This window comes from Pristis pectinata, chromosome 33 (genome assembly GCF_009764475.1).
Source record: "Pristis pectinata isolate sPriPec2 chromosome 33, sPriPec2.1.pri, whole genome shotgun sequence".
In the NCBI taxonomy this organism is placed as follows: Eukaryota; Metazoa; Chordata; class Chondrichthyes; order Rhinopristiformes; family Pristidae; genus Pristis; species Pristis pectinata.
In genome coordinates, this window is record NC_067437.1 from 571,525 (window position 1) to 597,164 (window position 25,640).

General features: G+C 45.8%; 1 protein-coding gene across 1 annotated transcript in view; it reads right to left on the bottom strand.

Annotated features, from left to right (window-relative positions):
• LOC127585454 (neurotrophin-4-like) overlaps window positions 1–22,032 on the bottom strand; it is a 73,592-nt gene extending 51,560 nt beyond the window's left edge. Inside the window, exon 1 of the mRNA XM_052042914.1 lies at window positions 21,958–22,032. The gene's annotated coding sequence lies outside the window, so the exon portion shown is untranslated. The remainder of the gene's footprint in view (window positions 1–21,957) is intronic.
• Between the last annotated feature and the right edge of the window lie 3,608 nt (window positions 22,033–25,640).

The following is a 25,640-nucleotide window of genomic DNA, read 5'->3' on the forward strand; positions in this document are numbered from 1 at the left end:
CAGAACCAGGTCAGAGAGGAAAACAATTAAGTTTTAAGTGGCAGAGAAGGTAAGAGGGGTGGTGGACAGGACAGAGGGAACATCTGTGCGGATAAGCATCTCTCCACAGCTGCTGTCTGACCTGATGAGTGTTTCTGTTCCTACTTGAGATTTCCAGCACCATTTTCATTAGCTGCCCCGAGTACTAATGGTCTGTTCCAATATATCCTTCTATGGCTCACTGTCAGATTTCTCTTTGATTGCCGAGGTCTCCTCAAGGCAGTGAGAAAGCTGTTGCCCACGGAAATGGTCCAAAGCCGTTCCATGGTCCCAGCAACCACTGGGAATAACTTCACAGGAACCTACCATGGATAAAAATGTATTTGGTCGCAACCTGCTTCATTTTCAAAAAGAAATTCCTAGATTTCAACATATTATAGTCTGAAAAGCCAATACTCATATATAAAAAACATCTGGAGTTGAGAGTGGAAACACACTCCAGTGTAAGTTTAGAACTATATTGGGGATGCAGATTGATGTTGACCTATCGTACAACTCCAACAGCTGGGGCAGGGGGTGAGGTGGTGTGGACCACCAGAAGATAGAGAGAATCATCCTGCAAAAGGACAAACTCGTCAGAAGTGAAGAAATGTCTCCATGGCTAGATAAATCCAGGGATCAGGCATTTGTCACCTAATTATCAGGCTATCTTCTGGTGCTGAGCAAATTTAACCAAGCTGTAAACCTCAATTTAAGACCTGATCCTGGAATACATTGCACAGTGATTAACTGTCCAATTAAACAAACTTGTGTGGATTATACAAACTTTAATCTTTTAGATCTGCATACAGAGGGACCGGAACCTTGTGCGAGGAGGCGAGGTGCATGGCCCACCCAATAATCATCTAAAACAAGTGTGTATGAGAATAGAGATGGAGGCACACATGTGCACATCTGTAACGTTACAGATGCAGGGACATGTGCTTCAGAGCTGGTGAACTCACACACTGTGCAGGAAGCAGAGTAAATGCAGCCCTGATCTGTGTACAGGGAGAGGTTGGAAATTTCTGTGATTAATTTTGATCTTTAATCAGTTTCATCCTGCTTAACAACAGGCAACTTCAGAGAGACCGGTCAAAACGCTCCTTGACATTGAAGGGACACACAGGTCACTGACATCAAACCTTTTCCCTTCCAACCCCCCTGGACAATATGAAATTCCAGGATCAAGGGGATTAAGATAATTTTTCTTGTTTGGTGACTACAATAAACTGAGGTCAGGTTTCCGATTGAAGGGAACAGGAGTGAATGGTGCACCTTTTTCAATTGGAAAGACCTTTAATCAGTCTAAGAGCCTGAGACAGCAGTGGAGACTTCAACCCGTCAGGATCCAGTTACTTTAGCGCTTTTACTTCTGTATCACTTTGAAGTAACTTTGCTATCCTGCCCTCTCTCTTCCCCACCCCCACACCCCTCCCATCCTGTTTCACATCCCAAGCTGAGCACCAGTATAACTTGGTGTGGGTGTGGGAGTGTGGACCTGTTCCTCACTGCCTGCCACTTGCTGATCCATGCCAGCTCCCAGCCTAACAACGCCTTGACTTTAAAATGTTTACGTTTACTTTTTAAATCCCTTCTTGGGCTTGCCCTCTCCCCTCTCCACAGCCCGCCGTGATCTCTGTACCCCTCTAATTCTGGTCCCTGTTGTGAATGGCTTCACTGCTGTGGACTGCCTGCAGATGCCGAAACTCTTGCCTTTCAAACCTTCGAACTTTCCACTTTTAGAATGCTCCTTAAAATGGAAACTTTGACCGATAGTTCAGTGACTTGCTCTGTTATCTCTGTACGTGGCTGAGTGTTGTACTCCTGCCCTATTCAGACAAGATGTTCTGATGAAGGCCTTGGACCTGAACATTAACTCTGGTTCTTCTTCCATGGATGCTGCCCGACCTGATGAGTGTTTTAATTGATTTACAGCATCCGCTGATCTTTTGATTTTCAATATGTTCTGTTCTTGAATTAGATTGTGTCTGATTGGTTATTAAACATAGAACAACACAGTGCAGGAACAGGCCCTTCAGCCCACCATGTGCTGACCAGGATGCCAACTTAAACTGACCCCATCTGCCTGCACGTGGACGTATCCCTCTACTTCCCGTCTGTCTACATACCTCTGAAACATTGCTGTTGTATCTGCTTCCACCAGCTCCCCAGGCAGCGCTTTTCAGGCGCCCACCACTCTGTGTATAAAAAACCTGCTTCGCAAATCTCCTTTAAACTTTCCACCTCTCTGTACAGTTTTGTACAATTTTGGTCACCTTGTTATAGGAAAGATGTCATTAAACTAGAAAGAATGAAGAAAAGATTTACCAGGATGTTGCCTGGACTTGGGGGCCTGAGTTACAAGGAGAGGTTGTGTAGACCAGGACTTTATTCCCTGGAATGTAGGAGATTGAGGGGTGACCTGATGGAGGTGTATAAGCTCATGAGGGGCATAGACAGGGTGAAGGCACATAGTCTTTATCCCAGGGAGGGGGAGCTAAAAACAAGAGGGCATCAGTTAAAGATCAGACGTGAGAGATTTAAAAGGGACATCAGGGGCAGCTTCTTCACACAAAGGGTGGTGTGTATTTGGAATGAGCTGCCAGAAAGAATGGTTGAGGTGGGCACATTAGCAACATTTAAAAGCCATCTGGATAAGTCCATCGATAGGAGAAGTTTAGAGGGCTATGGGTCAAACGTGGGCAGATGGGACTAACTCACTGGGCCACACAGTTGGCATGGATGAGTTGGGCCAAAGGGCCTGTTTCCCTGCTGTGTGACTCAATGACTCTGTGGCACTCACCTTAAACCTATTCCCTCTACTATTTGACATTCCACCTTTACATTTACACAGAGAGTAAACTTACTTGTGACAGGACGTGGACCATAAGTGAGGTGAGAATCAGCCAACAACTCAAAGCAAGTGTGGTCCATTGCAAATTGCAAAGGAGAGATTGGACAGGCTGATTTCATTCTCACAGGGATGTAGGAGGCTGAGAGGTGAGCTTAAAGAGGTTTATAAAATTATGAGGGGCATAGATAGGGTAGATAGTCACAATCTTTTTGTCACGGCAGAAGAGTCTAGAATGAGAGGGCACAGGGTTAAAGTGGAAGGGGAAAAGTTTAAAGGAGGCCTGAGGGGTAAGTTTTTCACACCGAGGGTGGTGGGTGTGTGGAACGAGCTGCCAGAGGAAGTGGTGGAGGCAGGTACAATTACAACATTTAAAAGGTACTTGGATAGGTAAGGAATAGAGGGGGATGGGCCTTGTGCAGGCAAATGGGATTAGTGTGGATAAGCATCACGGTCGGCATGGACAAGATAGGCTGAAAGGCCTGTTCCTGTGCTGCACAGCTCTATGACTTTGGGACCACAAACTGTTGCCCAGTTTATGTTAGTCTAATGTTAACTCATTTGCACAACATCTGTCCCTGAAGCTCACCACAAAAAGCTGTCTCGTGTTAACATCCATTTAATGAAACAGTCATTGTTGATCACTGGCCAATCAAACTCTCGTCTGCAAAGCGAACAATGAAAAGTGAAGCCTCATTCCTTCAGTTTGCAAAATTATTGACTTTGTGTTGTTCTTTTCTGCCATTGTTTTTCTGAATTCATTATTCCTTCCCCTTGTGTTCCTTATTCTGGTCTGCAAACCATCTCCTGTTTACTTACGGATCTCTAACTGTCATAGGTGGGGGGACTGGACTATTCACAAGGTCTGGACGTCCCTCCCACCACCCCATCTCCCAATGCCACCTTGTTTTCTGGCAACGTTCTGGGAAAAGGTTTCTGAAGCAGGTGCAGACAACCCTGTTCCAGTGAGTCTGCACCAGCATCAGATAAATCTCTTGCAACAGAAATTATATCTCATAATTATATTTACATAACACCCTGCACTGCATCAGTTATACACTCTATAATTTGATGACATTTCAGTGACTCATTTTACAGTTAACTATCTGAAGTGTATCTACCAAATACCAACGTTGTCTTAGTTTTGAAAGAGCTTTGGGCTTCTTGCTCTGTGAACACTTCCTCTCCGTGTCTTGCTTCAGATGATCTGACGTTCCCTTTGATTCATCTTTCTACTTCACAGGCTGATTAACGTTGCATGAATGGTTTCCATGAAGGTTGTACAGGCACATTTATTGATCTGTTCTCGATGAGAGCTTGCACGAGGGCATTTCTAACACGACATTATAGAACAACCACAGCCGGGGGACCTCAGCTCGGACAATCCTGGGCTGGAGGGGGTGGTGGGAAGCATTATTCCATTGAAGGGAAGGACACTAGTTCAGGAATGCATGCATTTCCTTTGGGTGCTCTGGTTTCCTCCCACATCCCAAAGAAGTGCAGGTTGGTAAATTAATTGGCCGATATAAGTGGCTCCTAGTGTGTAGATGAGGGGTAGAATCTGGGAGGGGTTGAGAGGAATGTGGGGAGAATAGGTTACAGGGAAAATTAATGGGGAATGAGTTTGTTCTGTGAGATGGCATAGACTTGTTGGGCTGAATGGCCTCCTTCCATGTCACAAGGAAATATGGCAGTAGGATAATAAAGAACAGAGCACTTCCCACAGAGTTCATCAGACACAGCGAGTGGGCTCGCAGCTGCAGCAGTTATTAGGTTCCATTGTAAAGGGGATGGAATACCAGAGGAAAGAGGTTTTGCTACAGGATGAGATCGTTCCTGGAGTATATGGGCACTTCTGGACTTCCCATCTAAGGAAGTATATGTGCTTTAGAATAGGGTAGCAGACAGATTTCTGTCTGCGGGGGTTGTCCCATAAGTAGAGAGACGGGAAGGATCCTTGGAGTTTGGAATGAGAAGTAATTTCACGGAGACGTTTAAGGTTCTGAGAGGGATTGGCAGAGTGGATACTGGAGGGTGTTTGGCCAGCTGAGGAAGCTGGAACCAGGTTAGGGTTAGTCCAGGATAAGAGTGTACAGTCAGGGTTGAACCTGGGTCACCGGAGGCAGCAGGTGGGCCACTAAGCTGCCCCTGGAGTGAAGGTTCTCCTGTACAACAACGCTTCCTTACAGGTAAAGAACTGAGAGGGTTGGCAGGTAATGCCCTTCCTGTGGCGAGTGGCAGCCTGGGACATAGGTTTGCCCCTTTTAGCCATCAGCTGAAGTGGTCTTCAGCTCCAGAGGGAGCACGGGCCCGTGCCATTGACTTCCCAACGTACTTGACGGTCAACAAAGTCCTCTTACAGTGTTGTCACTTTTGTAAACACAGCCACTTGTGCACAGGAAGCTCCCAGAAACAGCATTGTCACTGTGGCTGGTTGATCTTTGTCTGGTCATGTTGGTTGAGATAGAAATGTTTACCAGGACACCAGGAAAACTCACACCGAGGGATATTTTACATCACCCCAGAGGGCAGATGGAGCCTTGGTCTCACATCTCACCCAGCAGCGAACACTCCAATGTACTGCACAGATCTCTGTGTGCAAGAATATAGCGAGTTTTGAACTTAGAATGGAGAAGGCAGGTACTCATGGATACAGAGCTGATCCCCAGGTATGGTTTAAACTTCCAGAGGCATTTCTCAGTGTGGATTAGCACAGAGTGTGAGAGAAAAAAATGGAGAGATTGACAGAGTGTGTGTGTGTGTGTGTGTGTGTGTGTGTGTGTGTGTGTCTGTGTCTGTGTCTGTGTGTCTGTGTCTCCGTGTGTGTCTGTGCGCGTGTGTGTGTATGTACTGTATGTGTACGTTCCTGTTTGTGTGCGTGTGTGTGTGCGCGCACACGTGCACACAAGTGTGTAGGCATGTCCGTGTCTTCCACTAAATTCCTTTGCGCGATTTTCCCACTGGTATCACAGGTGGAAGAGCTCCTGGGGTGTGGTCCCGAGAGAGATCTCTTCCCAATCCGAGGCACCACATCACTTCAAAGAGTTGTCTCCATGCACAGAAAACACTGTGGGTGCAACATGATCCAGGAAGACACTTGATCTGTCCAGTGCTCACAGTGCACACACACAAACAACTGTCAGTACAAGCTGTGGAGCCAGGAAATCAATATGCTTTCGCTGTGACAGATGTCTTGATTAGTGGGAGACTGCTGTGTAATTATCTGTCTGACAACTCACTGGTCACCTGCGTGACACAGACCACAAATCTCCCTTCCAAGAGAAAAGGATCTCTGTCATTTACCTTCTTGACAAATATCTTGCCCTTAAGAAATGTACAGGCTGTGAATGATTGTGTGTTTGCACACACATGTTGGAAAGGATGAGCTCCTCTGCTCCCTCATTGCCCCCACATGTTGCCCAACACCCCTCACCCCTGAAGAAATGTTATCAAACCTGTGCACAGCCAGCCCCTCCCATGTTAACGTTTATCACTGGGGTGATTGGACTTGACCAGGAGAAAGCCCTTGAGGAGTGAGGGAGAAACACCTTGGTTACGGATCCAATGATGGTGAAATATGATTGTCAGTTCAACAGCAGAATAGGCTTGAGGGGCTGAATGGCCTCCTCCTGTCTCTGTAACTGGTTGTTAGTGGCGCTGGTTGAGACAAAACTGGCCTGCTTCCCACAGCCACAGGATCCTCCATGTCGAGTCGGATACTCAGACTCAGCCTTGGCTTCCGATCTCAGGATCACAGACTCACACAGCACTGAACTCACTGTTGACCTCTGTGACACAACTATCTCCTTGAGTGGGGCTTGAACCCACAACCTTTCAAATCACAGCCCAGATTGCTATGAATTAATGCAAGACTGACGGGCAGCTGGTATGATGGTTTGACTGACATGACCTCAGAGGGAGGGAGATACAGGAAAGAACATTCCACCCCATTCCATGTCACCTGCTCCATTTGATGGTTTAATCAGTGATCTCGACCCACACAGAGCATGAATCCAGGGACATGTGGAGTGGGACGGTCCTGGCTGGGTTCATTGGAAGGTGACCATGGCAGGATGCCAGGGAGAGGCCAGAATTGCCCCAACCTGGCAAAGTTTAAAATCAACCTGAGTTTCTGCTCCCGCTTATTACTCAATGACTATTTTCCCTCACCTGCCAGTTGCCAAAATGAGAGTGTTTTGGAATGCCAAGCAGGGTTTGATTGGTTTAAACAGTTGAGTGTTCCATAAATTATCACCTCAGAGGGTCAGATGTGATCTACTGAGCAGAAGCTGGAGGTAACCTGACATTGCAGCTGAGTAAAATGTCCTGCGATTAAACATCTTAAACAGTGAAACAACTTAAGCTGCTTCACAGGAACGTTATCTGCTCACTGAAGTTACAAAGGAAAAGAGCAACAGGGGCTGGAGATGGAGAACTACGATAGGAACCCTTGGATGAAAATGTGCCCAGTTGGCTCCACTTTGATCAGGCCTTTGTTACCTGGCCAATAACTCCCTATGTGAAATAAAAACAGATCATACTGGAGATAGCAGGTCAGAGCATCAGTGGAGAGAGAAACAGTCAACTTTTCAGGCCAATGTTCTTCCATCAGAGGTAGGACGTTAGAAATCAAGGTTGTAGAGAAGATGGAGGGGACCAAGGGATTGTCACAGACATCCCCGTTCTCTTCATCCCATCAATTCTCTACAACTCAGAAGTTTTGATTCTAGTTATGATGAAATTTGAGGAAGAGAGTTCCAAAGAACCCTCTGAGAAAAAGTTTAATCTTAAATTAGCAAACCCTTAAACAGTGACCCTGAGTTGCAGATTCTCTTGTAAGTGGAAATATCCTCTCCACCTGTCCTGTCAAGATCCCTCAAGGAGGTTTCAAGGAGATTCCTCAAAATGTTTTCCCCATCCTCCTGGAAATCCTTTTGAAAAAGAGTAAGCTCTTCACCCACTCGTGGAGATCCCAGGCCCAAGGCCACTCAAGGTGGAAAACCATCCAGGGTATTGAGGATCTCTCCAACAGGACCAACTGGAGGCTGAGCTAATTACTACAGAGGCAGTGGAAGGACTGCCCCATCCCCCAAACAACCCATCCGCCACCCCATCACCACCCATCCCACCAGATTCCACAGGACTTTCAGCCTCCTCAGAACCAACAGAAGCTGGAGAGGGAAGGTCTCCCCCTGGAGGGACTACCTGAGAGAGAAGGAACATGTAAGAGGTCACCCTTAGTTGCAGTTCTGCAGGAATTACCCCACCCACCCATCACGATGAGCAATCCCAAGAGACTTTCTTTCAGCATCCTTGGGTGGGCAACCTCAGCTGTGAACATTGAGGAGAAGCATTGGCTGCAACTCAAGCATTTTATGGCGGAAGCTTTTGAAGTGATCACATTGACAAGCAAATTGCATTTGTGTAGTGTCAGAAATTCAGAAAACACATATTACCTGACATTACCACCTTTTACACAAACTTACCATTTATTAGATTTCTCAGCAAATCACGTCACTGGGAAATTACTTTGAAAGCAACAACCTCCAAAAGGCCGTGATGGATGAGCACATCAACCTGCTAACTCAGTCACTGACTGATGAGAAAACTTTACCTACACATTAATGGTGTCCCAGAAAGAAGGATTTTGAACATGGAACATTACAGCACAGTACAGGCCCTTTGGCCCACAATATTGTGCTGACATTTTATCCTGCTGTAAGATCGATCTAACCCTTCCCTCCCACATAGCCCCCCATTTCTCTATCATTCATGTGTTGCTTCTACTGTTGTGTAGCATGAAGACAAGGAAGAGTGCAAAAGTCTACTGATTAGAGACTTGGCACCTGCCAAAAATGGTGTGACAGTAGGGGAAGGGATTGAGGGATGAGGCACTGCAGGGGAAGATGCTTGGAGGGTGGGTTATGGAAGGGAGACACCCATTGAATTGACAATGGAAGCATAACAAAGTACTTACAGTGCCTTCTGATTCAGTGGTGTGACATCCACTGGGAAGAATTTGGGTTTATGCAATTTAGAGTCATTGAGTCATAGAGCAATACAGCACGGATACAGGCCCTTCAGCCCAACCAGTCCATGCCGACAACAGTGCCCACCCAGCTAGTCCCAATTTCCTGCATTCAGCCCATATCCCTCCAAGCCCCGCCCCTCCATGTACCTATCCAAGTGCTTCTTAAATGATACTCTTGTACCTGCCTCACCCACTTCCTCTGGCAGCTCGTTCCATACACTCACCACCCTCTGCCGGAAACAGTTGCCCCTCAGGTCCCTTTTAAATCTTGCCCCTCTCACCCTAAAACTCTGCCCCCTAGTTTTGGACTCCCCTACCCTGGGGAAAAGACTGTTACCGTCCACCTTATCTATGCCTCTCATAATTTTAAACACTTCTATAAGGTTGCCCCTCATTCTCCTACGTTCCAAGGAATAAAGACCCAGCCTGGCCAAACTCTCCCTGTAACTCAGGCCCTCGAGTCCTGGCAACATCCTCGTAAATCTTTCTGCATTCTTTCCAATTTAACCACGTCTTTCCTCTAACAGGGCAACCAAAGCTGTACACAGTACTCCAAGTGCAGCCTCACCAACGACTTGTACAACTGCAACATAATGTCCCAACTCCTATACTCAGTGCCCTGACTGATGAAGGCCATCATGCTAAATGCCTTTTTCACCACCTTGTCTACCTGTGATGCCAATTTCAATGAACTATGCACTTGTACTCCTAGGTCCCTCTATTCCATTACACTCCCTAGTGCCCTACCATTCATAGTACAAGTCCTACACTGGTTTGACTTCTCAAAATGCATCACCTCACACTTATCTGTATTGAAATCCATTTGCCACTCCTCGGCCCACTTCCCTAACTGATCAAGATCCCCCTGTAATCTACAATAACCTTCTTCACTATCAACAACACCTTCTAATTTCCTGTCATCCACAAACTTACTGATCAAGCCTTGTGCATTCGCATCCAAATCATTGATATAAATAATGAATAACAAGGGTCCCAACTGACCCCTATGGCACACCACTTGTCACTGGCCTCCATTTCAAGAAGCAACCTTCAACCACCCCCCTCTGTACATACTTATGCACATACCTCCAATATCCTGCCTTTTAAAGTGCTCTAGGCAGCCACAGTCTGTGAGTGACAACAGATCACTTTATCCAGTCAGCAGAAGCCTAAGTAAAAGCACAGAAGCAAATTGCTGGAAATACCCTGCCAGGTCTGGCAGCATCTGTACAGAGAGAAGCAGAGCTCGTGTTTCAGCTCAGTGGCCTTTCTCACTCTGCTGGGACCACTTGCCCACCTTCCAGATATCAAAGACCTGAGTCATTGAGGCACACACACCGAGACTGTCTTGTCAGCTTACTGTCCACACCAACCATCACACCCATGTACGCTTTACTCTCCCCACACTCCTGTCAATATCCCCCTTTGTTTTCTGCTCCCACCTCCACTTTCTCTGCATTTGCAGAACCTCTTTATCTCTAGTTATTCCAGTTCTGGTGAGTAATTATTTCTCAGCAGATGCTGCCTGACCGGCTGGCTCTTTCTGTGTGTATATCAGAGGACCAAGATTCTTCTCATTACTACCATAGGGCAGGAGGTACAGGAGCCTGAAGACACAAACTCAATGATTCAGGAACAGCTTCTTCCCCTCCGCCATCAGATTTCTGAATGGTCCGTGAACCCATGAACACCACCTCGTTATTCCATTTTTTGCACTATTTATTTAGTTTTGTAATTTATATTCTTAAGTCTTTGCACTGCACTGCTGCTGCAAAACAACAAATTTCATGTCATGTAAGTCAGTGATAATAAACCTGACTCTGAATCTGATTCTGTGTGATTACCTACACTTGAAGTCCAATATATTGATTCATTTGTCAAGCTGGATTCCCTCTTCTGAGTAGTGAACACAAGATAACAGAGTGGAAATGTTGGTGAGGGTGTGGAGTACGTGTACTCTGTGGGTTCTTAACCTTCAGAAAGTGCATTGCAGAGTGTACAGAGCAGGTCACGAGGAGCTCAGACAAAGGTGCATGTTTTATGCAAGGGCTTTTCTTGTAGAAACTTTCTATACGCAGGGTATGATGGTGTTGTGGATAGGTTACTAGAGACATGAATTCAAATCCCATCACAGCAGGTGAAGAATTTAAATTTGAGTAATTAAATAAACTGGAACTTAAGAAGTCTCTGTAAATTCCTCAACCATTGAAAAAACCCATCTGTCTCACTGATGTCTCCAGAGAAGCGAGTTTGTCATCCTTTCACAGAGTGGCCTATGTGTCATTCACCTTCCTTAGTTCACGGGAAATGAGGTTTGGAAAATAAAAGCTGTGAACAAATAAACTAGAACAAAAGTGCAGCAATCCAGAAGGCAATTGGTTGAGGACACAATCTGAGCTTAAACATTTATTGTTTACAACTAATATATCAGAAGCTCAAACCTGTGGAACGAGAGAACATTCTGCTCCAGGGAGTAGCAGAAGCAATTTTGATGTCAGCTCTTGGAAGGCTCGTGAAGCCTCAAGGGTTGGAGTGGTGAATCATTGCTGGTAGGAGCTTGCGATCTGCTCAGCTGGCAGATTCCTGCCAAGTCCCAGCCAAGAGATGGCTGGTTGATAAATGGAACTGTCACAGAAAGTTAAGCCTCACTGCAAACAGCCTTGTCATTGAAAACACTCATGGGAATCTGATGTGATTCTGGGACACCTGTTGTATCATGGGAACTTTCCTGTAAATCACCAATAAATTTATCCAGATGTTGCAGGACTGTGTGTTGCTTTATCCCTGTAATTGGGAGGTGGGAAATGTATTCCTCTTTTACATTTGTCCTGATTTAAAAAGAAAATTTGCTTTTTAGTATTTGGTTTGTACCCAAAAGCCCTCAATGCATTTTATTTACGGCGGGGGTAGATATCTCAGGTAGGACAGCTACAATTGGACTCTCTTTCCTGGGTACAGTGAGGAAAATGTGGGTAAAAATATTCTGTCTTGTGGTCCTCAGTCGAGCACTTTTTGTTCATTTATTGCAGGAGGTGGCCACTCCAGGCAAAACCAGCATTTACTACCCATTCCTAATTATCCTGAACGGTGTGCCTTGTTGGACCACTGCAGAACGTGGCTGTCACACAGAGGCAGGCTTCCTTCGTTGGACATCAGTGAACCACATGGGGTTTTACAACAATCAGAGTCATCCAGCTCTGAAACAGGCCCTTCGGCCTGGCAGGGCCGTGCTGACCAGCAAACACCCTCCTGCACTAATCCTACTTTATTCTTCCCACGTTCTCATCAACATTGCTGCAGTGCTTTGGGTTTCCTTGTGTTGCTGCTTCATATGTGGAAAGGCAGTGGTAGAGGTGGAAACAGGACCACCTCCAATGAAGGCAGCAGCTTTTAACTATCCGCCAGCATTTGGGTACAGTAACATACTGGGTACCATGAAGTACAAACTGGTTCTTGTATATTTATATTTATTTATTTTCTATATCTATTTATTAGTCACATGCACATCGAAACATACAGTGAAATGTGTCATTTTACATTACTGAGAATGATCTGGGGGCAATCTTCCGGTGCCAACATAGCATGCCCACAGCTCCTAACCTGTACGTCTTTGGAATGTGGGAGGAAACCGGAGCCCCCCGAGGAAACCCATGCAGACACGGGCCCCGTTGGCAGTCATTTCAACTCCCCCTCTCACACCATCACTGATATGTCAGTCCTAGGCCTCCTCCGCTGTCGGGAGAATTCCAAGCGCAAACTGGAGGAACAGCACCTCATTTTCTGTCTTGCAACCTTGCAGCCCAACGGCATGAACATTGAATTCTCCCACTTTAAGTAAACCCCAAACCCCTCCCCACCCACTCCCCCCCCACACACATGCGCACACACACACACACACACAAACACACACACACACGCATGCACGCACACACACACACACGCACACACACATGCACGCACACACACGCGCACGCACGCACACACACATGCACACATACACACGCACGCACACACACACACATACACACACGCACACACACATGCACACATACACACACACACACACACACACACGCACACACACACGCATGCACACACACACATGCACGCACACACACACGCACGCACACATACACACGCACGCACACACACATGCACACATACACACACACGCACACACACGCACACATGCACACATACACGCACACACGCACACACACACATGCACGCACACACACACGCGCACGCACGCACGCACACACACACACACACACATACACACGCACACACACACATGCACACACGCACACACACACGCCCGACCATGGCTCTTCTTTTCTTCCCTTTCCCAGTCTCTCTCTCTTTTTTCTATCCCTTTGTTTCCCTCTCTCTCCTTACCTGTGACCCATCCCCCGGTGGATCTGCTCTCCCCTCCTCCCCTGCACCTGCCATCACTGTCTCTTACCTGCATCTCCCTACCACCACCCCGCTTCTCCTCCTTTGTCCACCTATCACTGCACTGCTTTTCCCTCCTTTTCCTATCTTCAGTCCTGAAGGAGGGTCCTGACCTGAAACATTGACTGCCTGCTTTTCTCCACGGATGCTGCCTGGCCCGCTGAGTTCCTCCAGCATCGTCGTGTTTTTCATCCTTACAGACAGCGGCGGAATTGAACCCGGGTCGCTGGCACTGTAATAGTGTTACACTAACTGCTAACCCCTCTCTCTCACACACACACATGCATACAACAACACACATACGCATGCACACATACACACGCTCACACAGACAGACACAGACAGACAGACAGACAGACACACACACACACACACCCCCACACACACACACACACACACACACAGGTATATCTTCACTCTTTAAAAATAAATTAAACGGATATGCTCAAATTCAGGGATCGGTGCTGCGACCTTTCCTATGTTAACAGTTTGGATGTGAATGTCGGGGGATGATTAGCATGTTCACAGCTGACATGAAAATTGGTGGTGTTGTTGATAGTGAGGATCGTTGTAGGTTCCAGGATTACATTGTATAGTTACTTCACATCTCACCATGAGCTCAAGCTCTACCTTAGTTGCTGCTTAAAACTCTCTCTCACTTTCATCTGCTCTTGTATCCTGAGATCCTCTCTGACTCACAGCCTCTTTCCTGTTGTCACAAATTGATCTCCAGATTCTCCCGTGCTGGATCATTGCCAAGGCTGTTGGCTCTGACATGACAAATTCCGGTCTGTCCAGTCGCACTCAGGCTCACTGAGCAGTCGTTACCAAGTCCATGCTTGCTGGAACACTCCTCACTGCATCTTACACCTGCCTCCACTTTGCAATGCAGCCCTTTCACAAAGCATCCAACCCAACCTGCAGAATTCAGCAAACCTGAAAACCTTGCAGACACTGAGCTCCTGCCCAGGATTTACAGGCCCAGTCTGTCCGTATCGACATTGCAAGCATCACTTCACCTGTTGCTTCTCACCCTGATAGTCGACCCTTGGAGAAACACAGTTCCAACTTCTCTGAACTGATTCTCCCAGGCTGTTTGGATTACGGACTTTTCCTCTGCACTGCCCGACTCAGAGATTTGTGAACAACCCCATTGTTCTAAAAATGCCAAGTGATATCGTTGACGGGGTTTGCCACTGACCTATTCATGGTTGTGTCATTGTCACAACTCAGCTTAGGGGCCCCATTCTCTACTTCCCTCAGGATCCCTGCTCCTGCTCCCCCCTTGAGTTGCAACACCCCAGACTCCATGACAAGGTACTCCCTGTGGCTCCCCCTGAGTTCTTGCTTGTATAGTTAACACAAAGGTGATGTCTTGAAGGATCTCATTCTTATAAACCTTTTCCCCACATGTAAATAGGTTGAGGTAAGGCAATGAAATAGGACATTACTTCAGGAAGGATGTAACTCTCAACTAAACTGCGGTCTGGATACAAAAATGTATCATAATCATATGCCACGCACACACATTGCAAGTACGAAACTCTTTTATTTCAGCTTCACTTCGTTAGCTGAATGTAAATTCCCTGGGTACCATGGTGGGATTTGAACTCATGCCCTGATCCTCTGTCTGAGTCTCTGGGTGCTAGTCCAGTAATTTAACAACTCTGCTACGGTACCCAGACTGACCTAGGGTCATACAGCACGGAAACAGACCATTCGGCCCAACTCGTCCGTGCTGACTGTTTTGCCCAGTGACATTCTAGTGCAAAGCTGAAACCTCATTTTTTGGATGAGCTGCTGTCTATCCTCTCAGAGGAAGATGAAGGATTCTACAGAAGAAGTTCTCCCTGGTCCCTGGCCAACTTTTGGGCAACAGAGTGGTGTAGATGGAAGAGCTGCCACCTCACAGCTCCAGGGACCAAGGTTCATTCCTGACCTCCAGTGCTGACTGCGTGGAGTTTGCATGTTCTCCCCGTTACCACATGAGATTCCTTTGGGTGCTCCAGTTTCCTCGCACATCCCAAAGGTTTGCGGGTTGGTGGGTTAATTGGTCACTGTAAATTGCCCCTGGTGTGTAGGTGAGGGGTAGAATCTGGGGGAGGTGATGGGAATGTGGGGAATAAAATGGGATTAGACTCGTTTTAATGTAAATGGATAATTGATGGTCAGCATGGACTTGGTCGGCCGAAGGGCCTGTATCCAGGCTGTATGACCTCTATGACCTCTAGATTCTAACTAAGCCACTGCCATGAATGCAGAATGTCCTGGAATTTGTCAACAGCCTTCAACATTCCAAGACCAATGGACCTTCTGCAAACACCATTATTTCCAGGGGCATGCCTCTGTCCTTTGCTGGATTCCTCACTGACACACAGACAGGACAGAGTGCACCTTCCCTAAGTTTCACTGCATTGTCGACCTTAATTGCCCCTTTAAGGGAACGTGTTTCAGGAAGGTTCCTGGAGACACAGGCCCAACAAATCCATGCAATTAGAGTGGTTCCAGCTGTAGCTTTAATGACCAGGTGTACACCACAAGATGGAAACCATTTAGAACACAGAATTTTCTATCATTAGGAAGTGTTACCTCACAAATAATAAATTTTATTTTCAACAGCTGCAAAAACCTATCGGGCACAACATCGGGTTGTGTACGGCAGCACTGTACAGCTGTTTCAAACATAGATGAATCAACACTTATGCACTGGCCCAGGGCTTTTTATTCGGGTAAAATGTTCCCGGGTGCTTAGTAGGAGGGCTTTACAGAAGTTGGAACTGGGCAGTGTGAAGGGATGGTTTGGACAGGTGGGTTTCAGGAGGATGTTAAGTGAGAGAGGAGGAGAGGTTTATGGAGTCACAGAGTGGTGCAGCACACAAACAGGCCCTTCGGGCCACTCCATCCATGCCGACCTTTTTGCCCATCCTCACTAATCCCATTTTCCTGCACTTGTTGCCTTCTGTGCCTTGGTGATTCAGGTGCTCATCCAGACACTTGTTAAATGCTGTGAGTGTCTCTGCCTCCACCACCCCCTTGGGAAATGTGTTCCAGATTCCAACGCCCCTCTGAGTGAAACAGTTTGTCCTTAGCTGAACCTCTGACTTTTGGGTTTAAACCTCTGCCCTCCAGTTTTAGATATTTCTGTGACAGTGATAAGTTTCCCACCATCTCCCCTATCAATGACCCCACAACTTTGTTCCCTCAATCTGATTCCTTCCCCCCCACCCCCACTGCCTCCTCCTCTCCAGGGAGAACAGACTCAGCCTCTCCAGTGTCTCCTCATTACTGGAATGTTCCATCCCAGGCAACCTCCTGGTGGATCCCTTCTGCAGCCTCTCCATATTTAAGGGAGGAATTGCAGAGCTTGGGGCACAGGGAGCTGAAGGCACACTGCTGCCAGTAGTTGGAAGGAATAACGTTTGTGTGAGGAACAATTTCTTCCCATTTGGAATTCCCTGCCCCAGAAGGAGGTGTGTAGTCGGCCATTCCAAGCATTCAAGCCTGATGGCTTGTGGACTAGTGGGCAATCAGGGATTATGGGGATTGGGAAGGGAAGGGGAATTGAGATCAGATTGACCATAACCTACTTAATGATAGAGCAGGACTGATGGGCTGAATGGCCTCCTGCTGTTAGGTTTTAATTTTATGGGAGTGTCTCATGTTATTTGACTGTCTTCCTATTTAAAGAAGCTTGCAATAAATCTGAGGTATTCACGCTTCTGGGTGGTTTATGCAGATCCTGAGGACAACCTGTCTGTGGCTGGAGTCTCTCAAACATAAATCATATCCACGCACATTTGAAGCACAATGTTTGGCGTAATGTTGCATGGACTGCGGTAAGCCGTGTCCAGGAGGTTTCTGAAATGACCCCAGGCTCAACAAAATCATTCTTTATCGCTAATACCATCTTAGGTTTCACTAAACGAAGCTTGCCCCTGAGGTCATCTTATAAATCATTTTTATTCTGAAATCAACCTTCTCAATCTCTGCATAGTATTTGTTACACCAATACAACTTGGTCTTAGCAGTAGCTTTGAAAACAATCGTTTACACTTTCTACATCACAGCAAGTCTCAAATGATCGCGCTATCCGTCATCTGGATAATAATGCAAGGCTCCCTGCATTCTCTGTGATTCACACAGTTTGTGCAACCTCCACACAGACAGTGCCCGAGGTCAGGATTGAACCTGGGTCTCTGGAGTCAGGGAGAATGCTCATGCTCTTCTCAAGACTCTTCTCCAATAGTTTCCCTACTACCAATGTAAGGCTCACCCATCTAATTTCCTGGCTTGTCCCTGTTGCCTGACTAAACAAGGGAACAACATTGGCTGTTTTCCAGTCTTCTGGCACCTTGGCCGTGGCTAAAGAGGATGCAAAAATCTCTGTCAATGTCCCAGCACTTCCCCCATTATCCTGGGATAGCTTCCATCTGGCCCTGGGGACTTATCCATTTTAAAGTTTTTCAAGACACCCAGCACCTCCTCCTTCTTAATACTGACATCCCCTGGAACATCAACATACCCCTCCCTAATGCTGTCCCTACCCATGTCCTTCTCCCTGGTGAACACCACTGGGAAGCAGAGATGGTCTGCAATGGTTAGGGATGGTCAAAGTGTCCTTGCTATGTCCAGATCCCAAGTATGAGAAAAATAACTAGAAGCAGTATACAAATGCAAGTTTGTTGTTGAAACTGTAACCACAATGTTGGTCCTGATGTCTGTGCAATATCTCGAGATTCAGCCTTGCGGCTAGATTGACAGTGACATCTTCCTTGTCATCAACAGTCTGGAAACGGTTAAACAGCTGGTGCAGATGCAAAATGACAGGTTCACTGACTAACAATAAAATTATCTCTTGCAGTTTTGTGATTTAATTCAGCATACCTCAAGTGCTTTGATAAACAAAGCCCTTGCAATGATTTCCTTTAAAGGAAGACAAAATAAATACACAGCTAACAACCTTTGTGAAGATATTTGGCAGTTTCCATAGCTCTGCATCGGGAACCACCTGGTGCATTTGTACATTCCTTTCCCACATACAAAAGATATCAAATTCAGTGTTGGCAAAATCAAATGCCTGTTCCTGCTAAACCATTTGCCATCTCCTCAGTGAGAACTTCAGCACACAACCCTGACCGCAGCGAGAAGCACCAGCATTAGCCATGGACTTTTCAGCCTCCTAAAGCCTCTGACTCCGGATTTATGATGGTCTTCACCAAGTCAAGAAACATTTACACATCCTCTGATACCCGGGGTGTACAGAAATCTCTGCAACAGAGTGCCAGCAGCTCATTGGGGGAGAGAATTCAAAGGATTCATGGACACTTGACCTCATCAGTTCCTTACGTCAGACCAACCAGAGGAACCATTCTCTACCCAGCAAGCACATAACATCTTTAAAAGCAAAAAAAAATAGATGCTGGAAATCTGGAATAAAAACAAGATTCCATTATCTTTCATTGTATTTAGGAATTTTATATGTTGCACCGAGACCTTCTCCTTCTCCTGAACTTCTATTGATAGGTCTGTGGTTCCCAATCTGTGGATGAAAACCTCACGTGTTTACGTTTGGTCATTAGCGCCTTATGATGCCATGGAGTTGGGGTGTCCTGGGAATCCCAGGGATTCCTGGGTAAATAAGATCAGTGTAGGATTCGTGTAAATGTATGGTTGATGGTACTGAGAATATTTTTATTTTTACTATTTTTGTGAACGCTCTAAATAAGACTTCATTTTTATTAAAGACCCACATATCCCCTGTGACCTTTGGTTCCTTCAGGGAGGGAGGGTGTGCGCCGCATGGCTAACTTTGGGAATCATTGTTACGGGCTACGTAGTGGCTCCTCTCAGGGTGATCTTGTTGCTGGGATTAGCCTGGTGAGCACTCATTGCCCTCCCTGAGGCAAGTATCCCCTCCTTCAGATAAGGAGATGGAACCCACACCCTGTGTTCCTGGTGTGATCCCACCTAGATCCCAAATAATTGCAGCATGACTTTATCCTTCCGAGCTGATCCTTCTGAAATGAAAGTTATTGTAATATTTACTTTTATAATAGATTGTCACACCCATGTTAACTTTCAGGAAACATTTCAAGGACTCAGAGTTTCGTTAAGTCCCAGCACTTCCAAGTTTTTAAAAAAACTTGGTGGGCACAACATGGTGGGCCGAAGGGCCTGTATTGTGCTGTATTGTTCTATGGCTTTTATATTCTGCTTTCCTCTTCCTCCCACCCCACATTCCACAGAGTCACAGAGAGAAACGCCATGCAGACAGGCCCTTCGGCCCTCCCAGTCCGTGCCAACCATCAACTACCCAGTTACACCAATCCTACACCGATCCTACTTTTTCATTCTCTCCAATTTCTCATCATCTCCCCCCTGATTCTACCACTTACCCACATATTAGGAGCAACCTACAGCAGCCAGTTAACCTACCAACTGCCATCTTTGGAATGTGGGAGGAAACCAGAGCACCCAGGGGAAACCCACACAGTCAGAACCGACAGCAATCGAGGTCAGGATTGAACCGAGGGTGCTGGAACTGTGAGGCAGTGTGAGGCCCTATCAGCTGTGCTTCTGTGCTGTCTCACTCTCTCAGATGCCCATCAACTCTCCTCAACCCCAACTCTCCTTCCACCCACCAACAGAAGGAGCAGTTCACCAACACAGGAGGTCAGGATTGGTCCCAGGCCACTGGAGCTGTGAGGCAGAAGCTCCACAGTGTCATCATACATCTTGTCGCGATCTCGCTGCGTGCATGCACGTTGCTGGCATCGCTTCCTGAGGAGGCGTGACTGAAACCGAACTGTGCAATCATCAGTGAATACCCTCACTTCTCACAGTATGAGTGAAGGAAAGTGGTCAGTTAAGAGATATGGAAAGCAAGAGAGGAAGAATGTTGAAAGAAGCAGAGTGAATCAGAATCAAATTAAAGATAGAAAGAAAAATGAAGAGGGAAAATGAGAGAACGTCCTCCCTGGAGCAGGGGAGCTGAGAGGTTTGAAAGAAGTGCACGTGCCCGTGATGGTTTCAATGAGCAAACAGAACCTCTTCTTGTGAGCTTCTGGTTCAAGGACAGGTCTTCAGTTTTAGACAAAGATACAATATGAATGTGAGGAAAAACTTGTTAATGTAGAGAGATTTAATCTGTTGGTGGAAAGAGGGGTTTCTAAAGGGAATTGGAGAGACTCCTGAGAGATATTAGTTTCCATGGTTACAGGGAAGGTGAGGAGGATGTGACTGATAGCATTGATAACACAGATCCGATGGGCCAAGTGGCCTCTTTCTGTGCTGTTCTGATTTTATGAATTGTGAGATTAAAACAGCAGTTTAAAGTTCAAAATGCTAAAAACTTCACACTTAAAGGAAGACCAGTTCCAGTTATTCTCATCTTGGAGTCGAGAGGTTGCAACCCAGTCCAGGAAGATAAATCCCACACGAGCAGGGTATTCATTGCACCCTGGTGTGTATGACAATAACTTAGTCTGAATCTGAATCTTAATAAATTGGCTTTGACATGACTAAGTACCAGACCAAGCTTTCTACAGTGAGTTTAATTAATTTTATAGAGAATTTTCTTGAAATTTGCAGAGATTAGCAACCAGTTCCCACGGCATGTGGCAGATAGCTCCACAGTTTGTGGTAACTCATAAACTTGCCACAAGTCCTGGGGAAATTCACAGACCAACAAACAGCAGAAGCCTCTGGTTTGCCCTGGCTCGATGTATTTATCACTGCTACGCATTCTCATACATTATGAGGATAAGCCCTGGGATGTACTGAGGGACTTGTAGGACTTGGCAAAGGTGAGAGATGACAGATTGTGATGCACAACTTTGCTTGGTCAGACCCAATTAGCAGGAGAACCTCGCTTTAGATGAGGTACCACGGCGATCATGCTGTAGAATGAGCGATCTGCAGGTCTGATCATGCCGTGGTGCCGTTCAAATACCAATGAGAAAATTCTCAGTAACAGAGCCCCTATTACTTTGGTTTGTATTTTCAATGTCATCAGTGTCACTAACGTCCGCTCGTGGGAGGAAATCTGTCATCCTCACCTCGGTTCAATTACCTCACTGAAGTGCTCAAGATGGCAGCCTGCCTCCTCAAGGGGCAACTGGGGATGGGAAACAAATGCCTAGAAATAATGAAAACAAGATAACTCTTCCTCCATATCGGGCAACTTCAAAGCACCATGGGACCTGTCTGCAGAAATGCATCACTGTCGAAAAGTAAGGATTTGTCATTCTGTACTCAGCACTTTCCAGCTACAGAGAGCAGATGTTAAAATGGTTAACAGAATTTACTGATGACTTCAGGGCCTCTTCCAGTAACTTGCTTACTGTGGAAATGTAAGGAACCCTGACATTATTGATTAAATCTGACCAGCAATTAGTAGAGCACACAGTTGTCAAAGTGTCACCTGCAACTTTCCTTTCTGACATCTGCCACACTCTCTCCTTTGCTCTCCAGCAGTTTTGCAAGACTCTGCTGTATTTGTGAAGGCAAAACCCATTTCATTTTCCCCCAAGCAAAGGCCGCCAATGGCATGAGCCTTCAATAAACACGCAGGGGGGTGGGGAGTAGGGTGTGCACTTACCCGCTGTTCTCCTCATTGAGGGCAACACGCCTCCCATTTGCTTTTCTTGTCTTCCTTTGTTTCTCTGTGCCTTAAACTTCACCTGATTGTAAACCCATTATATTGCTGCCAGATGGAGCTCCCATCATCCCTTGCACTAACAAGGAAGTTGCCCAAAGGGTGACTGGACATGTGACTGATAATCGATATTGCAGCACAGCTTGCAACGCCCATGGTTACAAACGGGCCTGTCACCGCCGCTTACTGTCAAAGTCATGTCTTGTGAATCATTTGATTATTGCAAATTATTCAATACACAAAGCTGAGTTATGCATATATTGCAGGTTATTTCTATACCTGTTATTCTACTTACGTCCCAGAACCAACAGGGATTTTCAAACATTTGTACACATCACCCTGTTAAGTAAAATCACAAAACCGAAACTCATAAAAAAAATTCATGTTGGCAAATCATTAAATCGTATTTCTCATTCTTGGTAAACTTTTGCCCTTTTTATTGTGCAAATTAACACATTTTATTTCATTAAATGTGTTGCCACTGTCCCTAATTCTCTCCCCCCTCCACAATAAGCCCAGCTCTTGAAAAAGAGGTTTGGTCATCTCTTCTGACGTGTCTTGGTGGCACATTTTATCTGAGTATCACGGAAGGTTCTATTACAAAAAGGTGAGAATATAACTGGAAGCTGGCACCATTGGATTCAACATACCCCTGGACACCCGGCCTTGTTCTAACCCCTGTAAGCTCGAGGTCTTTAAATGTCTGTTGGCTATCTGTTAGTTCACATGAGCCATTCACCCCTCACCTGTGAAGTCCCACCTCACCTTCACAGTTCACTTTAACAGAGAAAGGTGGGCCACGGGAGTGTTGTGCAATAGAGTACAAGTACATGGTTCCCTGAAAATGGTGTTGCAGTTACACAGGTTGGCGAAGAAGGTGTTTGGCACACTGGCCTTTATCAGTCAGGGCATTGAGTACAGAGGTCAGGACGTTATGTTGCTGTTGTACAAGGTGTTGGAGACGCTGCATTTGGAAAATTGTGTTCAATTTTGGTTACTTTTTTTGGGTGCAGGAAAGATGCCATTAGGCTGGGAAGAGTGAAGAAAAGATCTACAAGGATGTTGCTGGGACTCAAGGGATGTTGAGCAGGCTGAGACTGTATTGATTGGAGTGTAAGAGAAGGAGGGGTGATCTTACAGAGGTGTATAAAGTCATGAGGGACATAGATAGGGCAAAGGCACACTGTCTTTTTTCCAGGGTTGGGGAATCGAGAACTAGAGGGTTTAAGGTGGGAGGGGAGAGATTTAATAGGAAACTGAGGGGCAACTTTTTCACCCAGAGGGTGGTCTGTATCTGGAATGAGCTGGCAGAAGAAGTAGTTGAAACAGGTACATTAACAATATTAAAAAGGAACTTGGACAGGTACATGTATAGGAAAGGTTTAGAGGGATATGGGACTAGCTTAGATGGGCATCTTGGTTGGCATAGACCATTTGGGCTGAAGGGTCTGGTTACATAATGTATGACTCTGTGACTCTATGACTCTACAGTCTGTGAAGTCACATTGACTTACCACACCTGTGGTCCCATTCACCCATCACACCTGTGGTTCCATTCACCCACCACACCTGTACCCGTTGGGTTCACTGACTCCCAGTTGAGCAACAACTCAATGTGAAAATTCCTGTTTTTAATCACTGCCTCATACTTGCCCCTTTCTGTATCTCAGCCTCCTGAGCACTGGCAGCTGTGTTCATGGATGTTTACCTCTGTTCCTGGATGTATACCTGGATTTCTCCCTGAACACCTCTCCTCCTTTAAGCTATTTCTGAAACCAACCTTCTTTGGCTGAGCTGCTGATCACCTGCCCGAATATCTCACATTGTTTGTTTAAGAAAGCTCTTGTGATATGCACGGGTGGAGATTTTGGTACTTTAAAGGCAGAAGGTAAACAGAGGTAAACAGAAGTTCATTGGGACAAGTGAACGATGTTTACTGAGCAAAGGATTTTCCCATTTGCTGTTTGTAAGGTTTGGTTTGACTGGAAGGCATGAAGTGAGTGACCTTGCAAGTGGCTCCATTGGTGAAGATGCTGCTGCCCTTGACTGGTTGCTTCTTCCTGGGAGTTGACACGACTGCCAAGAGGTAGAGAGGAAGAGGCTGCGGACTCCAATTACATTTGGAACTATTAGACTCAAGTTTATTTCAAAGACAGGTCTTTGTAGCTAAAGGCCAAGAGTTCTTCACTCATAATAAGAGAATTGTAGTTATGTCAATGTCATTAACTCTATGCTCAGACTTGAAGATGAAATATTGACTCCAAGTACACCTTTCCCTCAGAATGCCATGAACTTAATCCTGCAGTTTATTGAGATTCGGGTCAGGCGCACTAGAGATAGTGAGAGAGCCCAGCCCATTTGTAAGACTGGTCATACAAGCCGTGTGGATGTTCTACCCTCCAGCTTTCTCACCTAAACTAGTGATTAATGCATGACTTCATTTCAACTTAACTACCACACAATGTATCGCCAAACAAGTTTAAAACTGTATTTTGCATGGTCACCTTGTGGAATGGAGGAGGGTTTCTATAATGGGTTAAAACTGGCACAAAATATTTAGTCTGGCCTCTGATTAATGGCGGGTTATCTACCAGGAATCAAACAAGGTTCCACCTTTTTTCAGTGCAGTGATTAATGATGTGAATTTGAATGAGCAAATACTGAAATATGTGGTCGTGGTTACCATGTTTGGTAATCAATCACTTTTCAAATTATCATCTCCAGGTCAACTTGATGTGAGAGTTGAAAGATTTGCAGGGAATGTGATTTGCAATTGTTCATGTTGCAGCTGTGTAAAACTTTGATTAGACTGAACTTGGAGTATTGTGAGCAGTTCTGGTTGCCCCATTACAGGAAGGATGTGGAGACCATGGAGAGGGTGCGGAAGATGTTCACCAGGATGTTGTCTGGATTAGAAGGTATGAGCTATGAGGAGAGGTTGGCCAAACTTGAGTTGTTTTCTCTCATCTACATATTAGGGGTGATTTACAGTGGCCAATTAACTGACCAACTGCACGTCTTTGGGATGTGGGAGGAAACCAGAGCTTTGGGATGTGGGGGGAACCCCACACGGTCACAGGGAGAACGTGCAAACTCCGTCAGGATCGAACTCGGGTCTCTGAAGCTGTGAGGCAGTGGTTCTACTGCCTGTGTACCTGTGACTTCTCTTACAACAGATTAACTCTCAGCCTTCGTTTGTGTTCTTTGTACACTTGCTAGCCAGCACTGTATATTAAAATAAAGAAAATTATCATACCAGATCTAAATGGAGCATGGACCCTCTTGTTCTCCTTCCCCCCACACTCAAAGAACTTCGCAGGACGAGGAAAGGAAAAGACACAACAAGATAAAATTCCAATGTTATATTGTTAGGTAGGAAACTATGGCAGCTGAACTATGATCTCACCAACATAGTGACATTAATAACAAAGATACACCTACTCAACACCTAGAACCCACCAAGTCATCTATCACAGTGGTGTTCAACTTGCTGGGCAGAGCCCTAGCCCATGTGACACACTCTTAATTTTAAAAGTTAATTTTTTTTAGTAAATTTGGTTGTCTGGCATGTGTGTAGTAGAAACTTGATAGTGTAGAAATGAGAGAGATGATAGATACAGGAGCCA